The 16,714-nt window shown below is 38.6% G+C and overlaps 1 long non-coding RNA gene across 1 annotated transcript; it reads right to left on the bottom strand.

Moving 5' to 3' along the window:
- Nucleotides 1-2,990: 2,990 nt before the first annotated feature.
- Nucleotides 2,991-12,440, bottom strand: LOC116729235 (uncharacterized). The gene is made up of 3 exons (XR_004341113.1): nt 11,019-12,440; nt 9,334-9,587; nt 2,991-3,306 (listed from the first exon to the last, which is right to left on the bottom strand). It is a non-coding gene; the product is annotated as an uncharacterized LOC116729235 (long non-coding RNA).
- Nucleotides 12,441-16,714: the final 4,274 nt, after the last annotated feature.

Genomic DNA, 16,714 nt, shown 5'->3' with positions numbered 1-16,714 from the left:
GTTACCTGTTTCAAAAACAGCAGGCCCTGCCCTAGCATTTTATTTAGCAATCCAAGCTGAGCTCCAGCATGTTTGGTCAGCTGTTTTTTACCGCTCTATGCGCTGTAGATTGGCAAATTAAGAACATTGCTGATATGAAAAAGGCAAATTTCTGGCAAAAAACCCTAAAAACTCAGAAATAAAAGAAAAGCATTTTTGAGCTTGAAAAGTCAAAATTTGGTAAAAAAAAAAAAAAAATCTCAGAAAGTTTTACATTAATCTCAAGAATTTTCTAAAAAAAAAAAAAAAGAAGAAAGAAATGTGGCCATTTCTGAGTTTAAAAAGTCAAAGATTTACTAAAAAAAACTCAGAAATTTGAAATTAATCTAAAAATGTTCCAAAAATTAAAACATGGAATTTTTTTTACTTTAAAAAGTTAAAATTTTACTTTGAAAATTTTTTTATCAATCTCAGACATTTTCTATAAATTTTTTTTAAAAGTCTAAAACTTTCAACATTTAGAGCACAGAAATCTGCAAATTTTGTCTAGAAAATTTCTGAGTTTTTTGGCAGAAATGTATCCCTCCTACTTTCTCTTCTCTGCAAAACCCATAATATGAGATCAGATGTTGTACATTGTCTCTGTGTAAATAAACGGCATAAAAGTGGTTCAATAAGGAGGAAAAACTCTGAAAATAGGCCTCTAATCAAGTGGAAAACACCCTAAAGTAAAATAAAATAGTTTTACAACATATTCTGGCTGCTTCGAAGTCAAACATACAGACATAAGAGGTAGTTGAAGTGACTGTGGCTGCTCTCGGGCTCCAGTTCCTCGTCTTACACCTCCCCATCACAGACTGTCACCAGGAATCCCCATCAGAGCCAGAGTCCTCCGCAGACCTCTCAGGTGTGAGGGATGTTGGTGGATTCCCTCCCGAGGGAAGTCACACTCGCTGCTCCCTCGGCTGTTTACACCCCCACTTTAATTGCCTCGTTCTCAAGTGGAAGTGTGTTCTTCATTATCACTTCTAATATACCTCTCAGCACATCCACTCTGGCCAAGTGTCAGCTGCCACGCCAAGTTAAGACTGGAACTCGTGCACGCAGGGGCAAGCAATAGAAATCCTCTGCGAACGAAATTAATTGATTTTACAGGACCGCAGCCTGCAATAATTTGTTACAAATGCAGAGAAGGAAAACTCGATTATTTTAGATTCTAATAGCCAAAGTCATTATAGTTAATTAAAACTAACATAACAAAAATTTAAATTGAGAAAGCATTTTGTCAGCTGAAATGAATAAAAACCGTAATTAGGAAAACGCTACCTAACTTTGCAACTACAGTATATTGTGCGTTTATAAAACTAATTATAACATGTTGAAATTATAGATATAATTCCCCTTAACCTTATTAGTATTAGCTTTTTGACCTGAGTTTACTTCAGCTGTTGGCAAATTACGGCACTCCTAATCCTCCTTGGCGGCGTTAACGCTTGTCCGCAAAATGGCGACAGCAAAAGTTGAAACTCCAGAATCAACATATACTTTTAAAAAATTGTATTCATTACCCAACCAATGTATACATAAATACAATATTTTGACCCTTTTTTTAAAACTGTGCACCTAAAAATGAACCAAAGTATGATTAAACTAACTCATAAAAACTAAACATAAAACATATTTAACTATTAATTAAATTAAAACTAGCAAACACACCCCAAAGGCAGATTAAAACAGAATTGTACAAAAAGTCACAATGAAATACAACTAAACCATATTGACCCTAAAACTGCGTCATATTTAAGCTCTTAGTCCTCTGAGTTTAAGAAAATTGTTTGACATCTGGGAAGTCGTTCTGATCCGTATTTCTCAGTATTTATCCTTTCTTCTTGTCTGATCTCTACTCCAGTAACAAATCTGATTGCTGCTCCTTACAAGCAGACATAGTCGTTGTGAACTCAATTATTGCTTTGCAAACTGCTCACTTTCTGCACGTTTTCATCCCCAACACTAAAAACAAATGTGTTTTAATTGCAGCTGGCTGTCTGTCCAATCCAAACAAGGCGCCGTCAGACGGGTTTAAATGGAGGCAGACAAGCCTCCAGGCTACCAACGTCCTTTGGGACTGTCAGGGTCATCAGCTGAACACAACGCCACAGTGGTGCGCTCCTCTTCCACAGTTAAAGGCCCACGCTGCGATATTAAACGCACTGGATGTCGCGCATCTTCTCACAGATGTTAGAGTCACATTGAGTTGGCTGCATATTACAGCAAAGAGCAGACATTAAACATGACAGAAGTAGCACTGCATACTATTTTCAAAGCTTTTCAGCTGCAAGTTTATTTTTTCATTTTCTCATTTGGAACAAAAACGATTCAGTGTTGATCTGTTACATGTCCAGGTCAGTTTAAACAGTATAAGACAGGCTTAAGTGGTTAAATGCAAAATCTATGTGCCAATTTTTAAGTTGATTAACTTATTACTAAAATAATTGTTAGCTGCAACCCTGAGCAAGCAGATGGCGACAGTAGAAAGGAATGACTCTTTTTTGTTACAGGAAGAAACCTCCAGCAGATCCAGCCTGAGTATAGAAGTTAAGTATCGGCTTGAGAAACTAAAGATCGATACTTTAGTTAAAAAGCTGTGTTCTCTAGTTGAGCCGTTTGCAAAGTGAATGCAGCGTCGCTCAGGCGCTCGTCAGCAGCCGGCTGCTCTCATTGGCTTTATTTATAGTCTGCGCCACGAGACATCTGCTGGAGACGAGACTCTGTCCTCTGTGTCCACACTGAGCTTGTCAGTGTTTTTTTGTTTTTTTTTCCTTCGAGGACCCCGGCCAGAACAGAAGAGAGGCAGCAGAGGCCTCCTCTTGCAGGACCAGTGTCCTCTCCGGTTGCTTTCTCCGCGGATCTGATTAGCAGGACCGGAAGACAGAGGGAGGCTTCACAGTTTGTCGCGTCCCGAGTGTTAGCCGATGTTTACTCGATCTGAGAGCTGTTGTTTGTTTGGTGTCTTCAGTCTGCTTGTCGCTCGCCACTATTTCGGGACCCTGACACTTGGATGTGGCTCGACAACCTCCTGATGCGGCCTCGCCTTCCTCTTCCTCCTCCTCCATGCCTCAGTGTCACACAGAGTTTCTCTTCCTCTCCCGTTCTCTCCTCTTCGCATCGAGGACCGCGCTCCAGGCCTTGACACAAAACGCTGCGGACAGCTCTTTGCTCTTCCCGCAGAGTGGGGGGTGAACTCAGTCTGCCGCAGAGAGACGAGAAAGAGGAGGAGGAGGAAGAGTGTGAAAATATTCTGCTGATGTGTTCCTGAAAAGGACCACCCTGAGAAACACATTTAGAAACAGACATCACCTGCTGAGGAAATAATGCAAAAATATGCAGATGTTTGGCAAGAAAAGAAGCAGCAAAGCAACAATATTATCGTTTATCGCAATAACGTCTGGAACAATTTATCGTCCAGGAAAATTTATTATCAAAAAGGACGTTTTTCAAGTAGGCATCCACATCAGACGCCTGTCCTTTGAGATTCACTTGAAGCCAAACAGATTCAGTTTGATGTGAATATCTGAAACAAATCAGGAATTTGGCTACTTAAAGATTTTACTACCAGCTCATATGACCATGAAAGTTGAGGTTGTACTAGAAATTAGTACAAACACTAATTTCTTCACTAATGTACCAGTTTAGTTTTCAAAGATAATTTTTTTCTCTGCTCTTTTGCAATTTTACTTAGTAAGACTCTGAAATTGTGTATAGTTTCATTAAAGGTGCTGATTTGAAAGAACTGACATGGCAAAAACACCAAATCTTACCAAGAATATTTGCAGCGTACACTGGATGTAAAACAAACTACATAGGAAATTGTAAATATTTCCTTAATTTTGATGAAGTACTAGTTCCACCGGCAGATTATTTAACTTATAACTTAGGAAAAATGTGTTGTATTAAGTGAAATAATTTGCCAGTTTAACTAGTACTTTTAATCAATATTAAGAACTTATTACCAACGTAAAACAAGCTCCTATATCTTGCTGAAAAATTACTTGTAAGTTAGTTTTGTCTTATTTGAAGTTTTGTCTAACATATTTGAACAAAAATACTTAAGAATTTTAGTTTTTGCATCGGAAGCAGACTTGTTATTATTTAGAGTGTTTGTTTCTTCTGTTTCTGTCATAATGTCCAGTTTCCACAGTGTTGGAAAGATTTATGCAATAAACATATCAAGACAACCAGTAGCACGATGTCAGACTTTGTTTACAAGATTCAGAAAAATCCCAGACTATCAGGAGGTTTTGGTGAATGGGTGAGAAAATCTAACAGTCTTTGGAACATCGTAGCTCAAAAAGGTTTCAACTTTAACAGCTGGACCTTATCTGAGGTTTACTTTTGATAGCTGATTCTTTTTTTTTTAAACACAGTTATAGTTCAAAAGTTTTAAACTTTTGTCCCAGAATATTCAGCTTAGAGTGTGACCCTGTGAAATATTCAGAAATTCATTATTTGGGCTTGAACTACTTTCATAACTGCTGTTTTTTCTCTACATATACAATATAAATATTAAAACGCAGAGAGTCTCCCAGAGCTGCAGGACTGACGGGTTTTTGTCAAATAACCCCAGAGTATAAAGTTTGCAGCTCAAATTTACTCCCATTATGTTTCCGATCACATTTTCTTTAAGACTAGGAGTAACAACCTTCTGCACTGACATAAAACTCTACAGACATAATTTAATTCAAACTTCATTTTTTTCATATGGCTTGCAGATTTTGCACAGTCATTGTTTGCTTGAGGCTTAAATGAGATGAATAAAGTAATGCTGTGGGCTTCCCTCGTCTGAGTAACTTGAATCTAATTTTATCTGCACTCATTTATATATTATTTTTAGATTAACATATTTGCATGCTTGTTATTAATTTATTTACTTATTTATTCATATCCAGTGGATCCGTGCAGTGGTCTCAATTTTTTCCAGAGATGTTTATATTTTGGAAACTTAATTTCTTATGGTTTTATTTGTATTGTTAATATTTAACACCTTAGATGGAGTAGCTTGTCAACTAATAAGCAATTTCCCCGAAGGAATCAAAGTATATTCTAGTCTATTCTTTCTATCCATCAGCACCAATTCATGGTTTGGTTCCATGGTTGCTATGGAGTCGCCATAGCAACCATGACTTGTTCTTCGTCAGCTCAGCAGATTCTTCTTTTGTTGGTGAATTAATCAAAGTAAGAACAAAATTCCTTCTCAAATTTTCAGGAAACACTTTGCTTTCCCAAATAAAAGTTTGCCTTTTGGTTAAATAAGTCAACAACAGCCAACCACGTTGATATATAAAGTCGGACCGAGCAGCTTTGTTTCTGAATCCGACTAAAAACTGAAAGTGAAATGTCTGCATGGACAAATGCTGGAGTACTAATATCTGAATTTATCCTTGAAGCATCTGGCCCACTGAGCGCTTTCTGGGAATGAAATGACATTCCTGCTTTCTGTTTGTTTGGGCAAAGTTTCATCTGTGTAACAATATTGAAAGGCATTAATCTTAATCCGCAGATTTTCCGTGTACTTTTTTTAGTCTTAGAAGATACATCTGGTTCTTTGACTTTTAATTCCTGCTGCGAGCGCAAAGGAAAAGTGAAAAACAATTTTTTCTTCTTCTTTTACAGTAGCGGAGGGATTACGGAGAAGGGCAGAGTGGTGGCTTCAGGACACTTCGCTGCTGTTGGGAATGGGATTACAACTCCGTCATGTGTTGCACTTTTTTTGCGGCTGGACGAAACTTAGTGGTAATCCTTAATGGATCAACAACAGAAAGCTCATCCTCATCACTCAGAGAAACTAAGCTTAATGACACAAGAACGATGTCTGCTTGGTAATTTCTTTCCCTTACATTCGGAGTGATGCCGAAATAAGCCCTTTATTACAAAACTCTGCAAAGATTGCAGCTGCATATGCGCCGTCAGTTATCCTCTTTCTGCAGAGCTACACACAACGCAGATTAGTTTTCCTGACTTTGGAAAGAAGATTTAGATTTTAAAAACAATGTAATTGTGGATTTTTCTTTTTATTATTTTATTTTGTAACCTGGAGAGGTTTTTCATGATTGTGACATGTAGTGATCAGAAGCTGTATGGCATATTTTAATTCAGCCCAAAATACCTGACCAGAGATGGAAGTTTGTTTTTCAGGTTAGAAAACTGTCAGAAATGGTTAAAAAAAACAACACTAGAATGCAGCTGTGGTAATAAATGCATTTAAATTTAATGACATTTTTATTTAATATGTTAAATTCTACATTTTGTTTTATAAATTAAAAATATTTTACAAATATATCCTATAGGCAAATAATTCTACAAAGTGTTTACTTAAACATTTTACTAATATGTATCAAGCTTTGATGTCTGCATTTTATTCTTAGAAATGGTCATTTCTTTGAGATCTAATGGAATAAATAAGAATAAAGTAGAAAATATAAACAAGCTTAGTTACATCAAAAACAGGACTAAAAACCTGACAACGATTATTTTATCAGTTTTTCTCCTTTTTAAAAATATGTATTAATTATATTTCTATTCTAAGGAGAGGAGGAAAGAAATAAAGAAATGAATAAAAAAAGAAACAAACACTTTAAATTAGGTTAGTTAAAATCTTACCAACCAGATTAATATAAATCAATCAAACCTGTATGTCAAACTCAAGGCCCACGGGCCAAATCTGTCAGTGTCAGTACATTTTGTCTCACCCAGACCTTGTACACACTCATGATCGTGATATGACCCAAAATAAAAATGAGTTTTCTCTAAATGATGTCTGTTTTTTTAAGAATCTGAGCTGTTGTAGGAGGAGAGGCTGCAGTTCCAGCCTCTTCCTTTAGAGGTCACTCTGTACCTGCAGTGGCCGTCAGAAGAAGGCCACCCACTGAACAATCTGAGCTGCCTGACATTAAGCAGCAGAAAGCTGATGAATCTAATCTGTCCGTCAGCGTGGAGCAGAAACAGTACAGTAACGACGACAGAATCCACAGATCAGGATTACGAGTTCAATTTGCTGCTCTGGGCGTCTACTTTTTAACATTGAAACTGGAAAAATTAGATCTTTCTTGTACTTTACACCCTCGTAAACCAATAAATAATCTTCACATCATCTTCACTTTTATTAAAAGGTTGGCTTTCTTTATAATAAAGTTACACACTTTGAAAAAAATGCTGCTAAGGTTGTGTTTGTGTGAGACTAAACGTCTGAATGAGCAGCTCAGTGATTCTCAGGCAGCGGATCACAGACTGGACCCAGTTGTTTGTTGTCACTCCTTCGCTGTGTGGCTGAAACAAAAGACTCACAGCTGCAGAGCCATGAGTCACACAGCTAAAGGAGGCTTTTGTTTCACTCTGAAAGCTGCGGGGGGCGCTATGGTAGCTCATGGAGACATGAGAATCTCCAAAACTGCATGAGGAACGCAGCAATCATACATAATTTATTAAAAGTTAGTGCTTTAAATCCTGGTAATAATTGAGGCTATGATTATTGGAATGGAGGATTGGGACACCCACATGATGAAAAATGGATAAAAATCTATTGATAAATAAAAAAATTTTCTCTAAGGGTTCGCTCCAAACCTGCTGTCAGAAAAATATCAAAGTGCGGAAACATTTTGAAGATCTGCAGCCACACTTTAATGGGCGCTACCTCAGATTTCATCACGATAATGGGTTTCATGTCTGCTGGCGTTGGAGGGGGAGGCAGCTGGAGGGACAGAGGAAATATCTGCAGCTGATTTCTTTTGTTTCTGCTCTCATATCTGCAGGAATCTCCAGTTTTTGTGGAGGGAGAGACGTTTTCATACTGAAGTTTTGGAGAAGCAGCAACTGAGAGACGTCGATCAGTAACCTGTCAGCTCATAAGTCAATAAGGCCATTTCACTTTACTTGTTAAAAACTGGAAGATGCTAAACTCACTAGTAGACAAGTCATTTTTTTCAAATCCAAGTATCCAACGACTGAAATGAGTATTTTCCCATAAAATCCAGGACATCTAGGTCTTCTCTAACTCTGCATTGGTGTAGGATAGGATTGACTTAACATATAAATATTTAATAGTCCTCTATTAATATTTCTTAACAGTTCTTTAATTTCAGCTGAGTGGATGCTACTATTTTTAAGAAAGCAATATGTTATGAAAAACTGGATTTATAATAAATCTAAAGTCAAATTTATTTGTATAGCAAATAAACTTGATCTCCTGAAGGAAAATCTCACTTTCAACTGGAAATATCTATTTTTTTAATTATTCCCTTTTTCCATCCAGTTTCTTTTTGTTTCTTTGTTTTTTCCTTTAAGCTCTTCACACTTTTTAAAAAATAAATAAAGCATTAATTCCTTATAACTGCAAAATTTAGCTTGTATAAAAAATAAAATTTGTTAACTGTCATTATGTCGTAACAGTATAATAAGAAACAGATAACCTGTGAAAAGATCGTAAGACTCCACCTCTCACCTGAGCTACTATTGCAATCTGAAAGAATTTGCTGCTCCCGACCAAAAACCAACCAATCGGAACCAGAAGGAGGGACTTAGTGCTATCACTCACTCTTGTGTACAAGCTGCTAAATGTGCTAATAGCGGAGAAACAACTCAATGCTTCAGGAAAGACATTTATCCACCGTTATTGCTGGCAATGCTAACTAACTTTAGCATTCATGACAGACTGCTGACGGGGAGAAGCTCTATCATAGCAGGGAGCAAGAGAAAGGCTATGAGCAGCGCGTACATGAGCTTGATTGACAGCACCAAGACAATCCTCCGCCTGACTCTGATTGGCTGTTTCTGACCAAGCTGTGTGTTTCTGAAGTTAGTTAGCACTGGTAGAACTGGGAGAAGGCAGAGATTGATTTTTTCACAGATTATCTGTCTCATACGCATCTAACTATCATAGTTAGAGTTGAAACAAATACGTTAAAAAACATATTTTTATAAAAGTTACATTCTGCAGCTTTAAGCTCTTCACACTTCAACTTGTATTTGGGAGAAAACACCAGGGTGAGTTGGTTGTTCAACAATATTTGAATAATTTTTTTGAACATCTTCTGCTGAGTATTCCTTTCACAATTGATGTAAACATAATCACAACACTTTAACCTTTTTGAATTCTGCAAAAGTATGAATAAACTAAAACTAACTAAAACTACTACAACTAATAAAAACGTAACAATATTTAACTAATAATAACTAATAAACACACCTAAAAACTGATTAAGATATAAATAAAACTAAACGGTCCTCAATTGCATCTTGCAAGTTTCAGGAATGCAAAAAAAGGATGACACAAGATAAAGACAGAAAAACGGCTGGCAATACCTTCAATAAATGGCTGCAGCTGAATTAGGAGATGCTGGCGATGAAGGTGGGGGTTGATCCGGGGAGTCCTGACTGGGCTGAGCCTGGAGGGAGGCGTGGATGTCTCAAGGTCAGAGCAGCGAATTGGGATGGAGGCAGACTAATGAGTTTTTTCCGTTCTCTTCCTGCCCTGTACAGGTGGCATCACCTCTCTATCCTGTCAATCTTCTCCCCTCCTCTCTCACCCGTGCCATCTTTATTTCCTCCCACCTTCTCTACAAGGAGACAGAGAAGGAAAAAAATGGGAAAAAACTGTTTACTTCTGAACAGGCCTCCTAATCTATTTGGACTGGGCGTAATAGGACATTTGCATGGCGAGCACAGCGAGGTGTCAGCGATAACCACAGGGTTGTGACATCCCCGCCGAAATATGCTGAGCTTTCGCTAACCTCTCATCAAACACGCTGATCTTTATGGACTGTATCATATTGTGCCGTAATGTGCTTTATTGTCCACAGAATAAGCTTTTCTTAAAGGTAATTGGAAAACGGGAAATGGCCGCTATCGGCGGACTTTTTAAATACATTATTTCTGAAATGTGGCTCGTGTAATGACCCTGTCGGTGTAAAACGTGAGATTTATCTTGGCAGCAGAAATTGATCCATTTCACCTTTGTCTAATGGAAATTCTTATCAAGGATTATCAGTTTATGTAAATGAGCGTGGCCCCTGGAACGGAGGTGGGAAAGATGGTGTGTGTGCAGGGGAGTCGTTAATCTGGGGCCTCTTGACGTGTCAGCCTGGACATAATGCACCATCTCTCAGCGTGGTGAGTGGTTCTTCTCTGTAGCTTTAAGAACCAAGCTCACTTATAGACATTGTGGTCTATATAAGGTGTTTAGCATTCAGGCTGAGATTGAGACTTAACAAACCTGGATGCTGCTTTTTTCCCCCCACTGATTATGACCTTGTTCTGAAAATATATCTCATTAAATTGATAAGACAAAGATTTTTAAGGCCTTTGATGTTTTCATACCTTATAGTTTGGTGGAAATATTTTAATTAGGGACCAGAATTTAAACTTTTGTTACATTTTCAGCTGATGCGGTTTGCTTTCACACTGCACTCACTTTGAAAAACCTGTTCCCCTCCTCACCTATGGTGGCGCTGCACCAAAACCCACCAACATGAAGAAACAAAGCGCAACTTCCTTCTTCAGAAATGTTAACAAAAATGGAGTGCCGTAAAATTTTTAGGATTTCTCTTTTGGAGACAAAAGAAAACGGGTAAAATCTCACGCGAATACATTTTTGTTTACATTTTGTGAAGAAGGAAGTTGCATTCATATTTTTTTCAGAGGTTTTTGTGTCGCTTTCTTCAGTAAATTTTGGCCCCACAGGCGAGGAGGGGCCCGGGTTTTTAAGAAGTTTGGTTTGTTTGACAGTGAAGTGTGAAAGCAAACCACATCAGCTGGAAATGTAACAAATGTTGCAGTTTTAGTCCCCGAACAAACCTCGTCTACCAGACTATTATACAAATACAAACGGACTGGAGGACGCGGACTGAAGCTGACACACATTCTGGGTAAATACAACCAAAACAAACACGAGAGTCTAATGCTAGCAGGAGAAATAGCTTAAGGTATTTCACCAAACACAAACTAAAAATCCTACAACAGCTAAAACCTGACGCCCTTCCTTTGCTTACCTTTCCTGAAGAAGGAAGTTGTGCTCAGTGTCTTCTTCAGAGGTTTCTGTGTCGTTTTCTTCAGTGGTTCTTGGTGCAGCGCCCCCACAGGTGAGGAGGGGAACAGGTTTTTCAAAGTGTTTGGGTCATTTGAGGGAGTGCAGTGTGGAAGCGAACTACAGAAGCTGAAAATGTAATAAATGTTGCAACTTTGGTCTCAAATCGAACCAACACTACCAGACTATCAGGAGTGAAAACACACTATTTTATTACCGCAAAATCTGAAAAGACCCAAGCACCATAAATGCTTCTTTAAGGCAACCTTTGCGTGTCAGGAAGAATGAGCTCATGTCACTCAGGTATTAGTCTCAAGATAAAAATGCCCCAGATGCCCACAGTAGCTCGGCGTTACTTCTGGCCCCATTATGTCCATTCATCACAGAGGCTCTCACCATATTTCCATATCATAAAACTTTTCGCAGACAGCTCTGTTATGTGCAGCGCTATGCGGTAACTCAGACATTTGGACATGTCAGCTGCAGAATGGATGGCACAGTTTGGATCACCGACAGCGCAGCATGAAAAATGAATGGCATGGAAGCTGAGTGTAGTGGCGGTGGGCTACAGTCACTTAGAAGAGGGGCCGTGCAGATTGACAAGCCCCCCCTCCCTCCGCGCTTCCCTCGCTTGTTTTCATTGCAGCGCATGCTTTTGATGTTTTATGGGAGAGGCCTCGCCTGGTTGCCGTGGTCTTTGTCGTGACAGCAGCAGTTTGACGGCCTTGAAATACAGCTGGTGGGGGCTATTCTCCATGGAGATCAGCGAATGGAGGTTCACTGAGAGCTTGTGGTCCCCTGATGGCCCCCCGCTGTCATCTGCCATCCTGACAGTCGCACAGAGATGGAGATAGAGAGGGGCGAGTCAGCCAGGCTAAGTGACAGACAAGCCACCACGACCCAAACCACCGGAGGGGAGGCTTCTTCTTCGTCTTGGACACACTGAGTTTCTCTGAGGCCACAGACCGGGTGACAGACCAGGGTGACCCCAGGCCCCGGCCCCGCCCCCCTCCATGACCCGACAGCGACAACGATGCATCACTGGAGAGTGAGAGAGAGAGAGAGAGAGAGAGGCAGCAGGATGACAAAGACATGGTGTAATGGCATCGACTGTCTTCTAGATTTGTTTTCAGTGTTTTACTAACTTCTATATACTGTTAAATTGACAGAAAAAGACAAAAATATTTTTGCAATCTCTGTTGAAAATAGACCTGTCACAATAACAAATTTTGCTTGACGATAAATTGTTTTTGTGATAAACGATAGTAGTGTTGTTTTGAGACTCTTTTCAACTAATACAGCATCATAATACAAGACCACACTCTCAAAGATCAATAAACTTTGAATGCTAATGAACATTTAACAGCTTCCTGCACAACCAACAAGAATGCAGCCAGTGGTTTCTGGATGGTAAGTCAACAATAAAGCACTTGGTTTTTCCAGCAGCCATTGTACAGCACATTCAGTTGTAAGACCAGCTGACCAAATGTGCTGGAGCTCCACCTGGGTTGCTAGGTAAGATCGAATGTGACTTACTAATCGGGACGTTTTTGAAACGGTTCAAGACACCAAAAAACATTAACTTATTACCAAAAAACAGGTGGGTGGTTTGTTTTTAGCATTTCGGCCGATTGGAGGTATAAAAATATGCAAAGTGGAAATTTTGCACAATGGATCCTCTTAACGTAACATGGCAAAATATAACGAAACATATAAATTAATCAGAGCAATCTTATGTGAAACCAGGCCAGTGGTTTGGTGACAAACAGCATTCTGTGTCGGCATCTCTTATCGTCATCTGCTCTGATCGTTCACAGAGATCCACTAGTGGGACCCATGTGAGACCATCAGCTTCATTAACTAGCAGAAAGTGCTTTTTCAGCCGCTTCTATCTCTGTTCATCACAAGTGAAGGACTAGTCCATCCTCCCCTCAGAGCCACTTCTGGGATTTCTCCGTTCTTGAGGAACTCTCAGCTTCAGGGTCAGCTGTCATCTCCAGCATCTCACAAACGTCCCAGGATCAGAACCAAAGCACCTTCGAGGCCCCAGAGCCAGCATCCATGACTCCTGCTACGCTGGGACAGATCTGTAATTAAAAGTGGGCTTTAAGTTCTCCCAAAGCATTAAAAATGGATCCTGTTGGCAGCAAATGGACCATCTCCCTTCTAGTCTGGGCTTTTTGATGCCTTGGGAGGAAGGCAGCAGATCTGAACATTTAGAGGAATCTTCAGATCACATCAGAATTGTTGTAGGTGGAACTGGGATATTTTGTGGTACTATTATGATAACGGTAAAGATTATGAAGAAAAAAAAAACTTTTTAGGTATCTGTGACTGCATAGCACAGCATCAATAGCACCACAAACAAATATTGTTCTAGAACAACTTTCCGACTGGAGTAGGTTTCTTCAAAGAAGTTGCGAGAAAAAACTCAGAAATTCTGAGCTTAATTGCTAGAAAATTTTGCTAGAAAATTTCTAACGAGAAGAATCAGAAATGTCAGAGTTTGAAAAGTCAAATATTTGTGAGAAAAAAACTTGAAAATTCTGAGATTAATATCAGACATTTTTCAGAAAAAATAATACCTGTCTGAGTTTGAAAAGACAAAAAATGTGAGTAGAAACTCAGAAATTCTCTGGAAAAGATCAGAAATTTCTGAGTTTTGCAAAGTCAAAAATGTGTGAGAAAAAACAAACAAAACAAAAATAATTGAAGATCAATCTCAGAAATTTTCTGGAAAAGAAATAATAAATTTCTGAGTTTGAAAAGTCAAAAACTGTGCAAGAAATAAGTTTTAAAAATCTGACAATCAGAAATATTCTGGAAAAGAACTCAAATTTTTGACTTTTCAAACTCAGAAATTTCTGATTCTTTTCTAGAAAATTTCTGAGATTGATCTCAGTTTTTTCCTGGAAATTATTCTTTTAACACATTTTTTAAAAATCTACAATGGCCATAACATGCTGTCGTACATTTGTCTATTTGATCAATTCAATAATTTTGGAGCAAAAAAAGGCATTTTGAATTGAAAATGTTAATAAATTTGTTGATATATAGTTTGATTAAAATCCAAATAATTGCAATTAATAAATCAGACTCTGTAATTAACTTGATTAAAAGTTTAAATCGAGTCCCACCCCTAGTTTTTATGAATCGGCCTCCATAATGAGGAGCAGCTGTTTGCAAACGCTGGCATTTCCAGTCCACGTTTATTACATCACACCAAGCGTAATGGCGAGGACATCGCCGCATTCAGACGCAGCTATTATTTTTTTGCGTGCTGGGAGTTCGACTCTGCGTGTGTCTGAGGAGGAGGAAGCCCAAGACTCTCACACACAAAGAGCGGGATCCTTCCTCCTGTCAGTAATTTGTTGCTAATCAGCTGTCAGCTCAGAGGAGATGATGAGGTGATCATGGTGGGCGGTGGAAGGTAATGGCCTTAAAAGTCACAGAGTCAATGTCAATGGGATCACTCGGATTCAATCAGGGGGCTTCCCGATGAGGGATGGCGCCCGCTGACATTACCACTCATTTTGAGCCCAAGCATCTGGGCCCTAGTAAATAACCATCAGTGGGTGGGTCCCGGGGACAGGTCATTAGCCCTGAGAAAAATAAATATCTTCTCTCTCGTGAAGGCTGCAAGTCATTTAGCACAGACTAGGAAATTTCACCCTAGATTAAGTATGATGAGCCAATATCAGTCAGAGGAGAGGCCATCCTGAGTGTGGGGAAGAAGGGAGGGTGTGATGAGACAGAGGAAATTTATATGCAGGCGTCAGTAAATGTAATATGATCTTAAAGGTGAGGCAGAGCTGCATGGAGAGACACAGAGCCGGAGTTTGAATGAAGGAGTCCAGTCAGGTTTATCTGTGTGGCACATTTCAGCTACAAGGCGCTTCAAAGTGATTTAAACCACGAAAACATAAAAATACACCAGTAACAAACATTACATTTTGTCAAATCACATCACTAAAATCATCAAAAGACATCTGTTTGTCAATATTTCATTAATTATTCAAAAATACCTCAAAACAGGTGAGTTTTTAGCCTCGATTCAAAGCAGTGGGGTCCAAAGTGTGGCCTGGGGGCCATTGAGAGCCGTTGGAGTGATTTTGTGTGGCCCTCAACTTCAATGTAAAGACTTTTACTGAAAAGCCGACTTTGCTGTGCCTAAGTCAACTTTTATTTAATTTATTAAACTTGGCTAAATATAACAAGTGTTTTGAAAGAGAGTGACTCAATTATTTTTTTATAGCAGAATAAATTTGTTCAATCAAGCCCAAGAGAATTAGAAAACTAAATGAAATTTCTTTAAATACAGAAAATATACAAAATCATGTTAAAGTTTTAGATCTACGATGAATAACATCCAAGTTCTACCGAAAACAACAAAATCAGACAACTTTATTTGGTTGATTCTATTTTAATATTTCTATTTATTGAGTTTTTACGTTTTTGACCCATGAATACTTTTGACCTGTCGATTTCGGCCCACATGACAAAAAGTTTGGACACCCCTGATTTAAAGGAACTCAGTGTTTCGGTTATTTTGCAGTTTTCTGGAAGCTTGTTCTAGATTTGTGGTGCATAGAAGCTGAATGCCGCTTCTCCATGTTTGGTTCTGGTTCTGGGGATGCAGAGCAGAACCAGAAGACCTGAGAGGTCTGGAGGGTTGATACAACAGCAGCAGATATTTAAACTGTTCGATGATTTATAAACTAACAACAGTATTTTAAATTATATTCTCTGAGCTACAGGGAGACTATAGAACTATGTGATGTGTTTCTCTATCATCCTGGTTTTAGTGAGAACACCAGCAGCAGCGTTCTGTTCTGCATCAGCTGCAGCTTTCAGACCTGTGAAGACACCGTTACAGTAATCAGTGTGACTAAAGATAAACACCTGGATGAGTTTCTGTAGATCTTCCTGGTTCATTAGTCCTTTAATGCTGGAAATGCTCTTCAAATGACAGAAGGCCGACTTTGTAACTGTCTTTATGTGGCTCTGAATGTTCAGGTCCATCACCACACCGAGATTTCAGACTTCATCTCTAGTTTCCAGCTGCAATAACTGAAGCTGTTTAGTCAAAGTCATTGTTTCATCCTGAAAATCTCCCTGTAAGGCTAGAACAACAAACCTAAAACACAGCTTAGGTTTTGTTTTTATTAGTTATAATAGTAGTTTTAGTTTTTTCATATTATGTATACATCGATTGGGTAATGTATACTCAACAGAAGATACTATTTTCTAAAAATGTATTCACTTATTGTTGAACAACCAACTGATTCTGGTGTTTTCTCCCAATATTTGCTGTTGCCATTATGCGGCGTAGCATAAGCGCTGCTGGGAGGATTACGGAGTGCCGTAAGTTGCCGACAACTGACGTAAACTGCTTATGTGGGGAAAAAGCAACTATTTCAAGTCAGATTGAAAGGCTATTATACAGATTCACAAAAACAAAGGATATTATATCTATAATTTCAGTGTGTTTTAGTTTTATAAACTAAAGTTACAGTAAGTCATAGTTTTCCCTCATTAAGTCCCGTTTTTATTCATTTCTGTTAACAAAAATGTTTTCTCAATTTCAGCTTAGTTATTTTGTTAGTTTTAGTTGATTATAATAACCCAAGTCTGATCTTCCAACAATAGATATTTATCCAA

The sequence above is a fragment of the Xiphophorus hellerii genome, chromosome 12 (assembly GCF_003331165.1).
Source record: "Xiphophorus hellerii strain 12219 chromosome 12, Xiphophorus_hellerii-4.1, whole genome shotgun sequence".
NCBI lineage: Eukaryota > Metazoa > Chordata > Actinopteri > Cyprinodontiformes > Poeciliidae > Xiphophorus > Xiphophorus hellerii.
The sequence above is the reverse complement of the archived record's forward strand: the minus strand, read 5'-3'. Positions and strand labels throughout refer to the sequence as shown.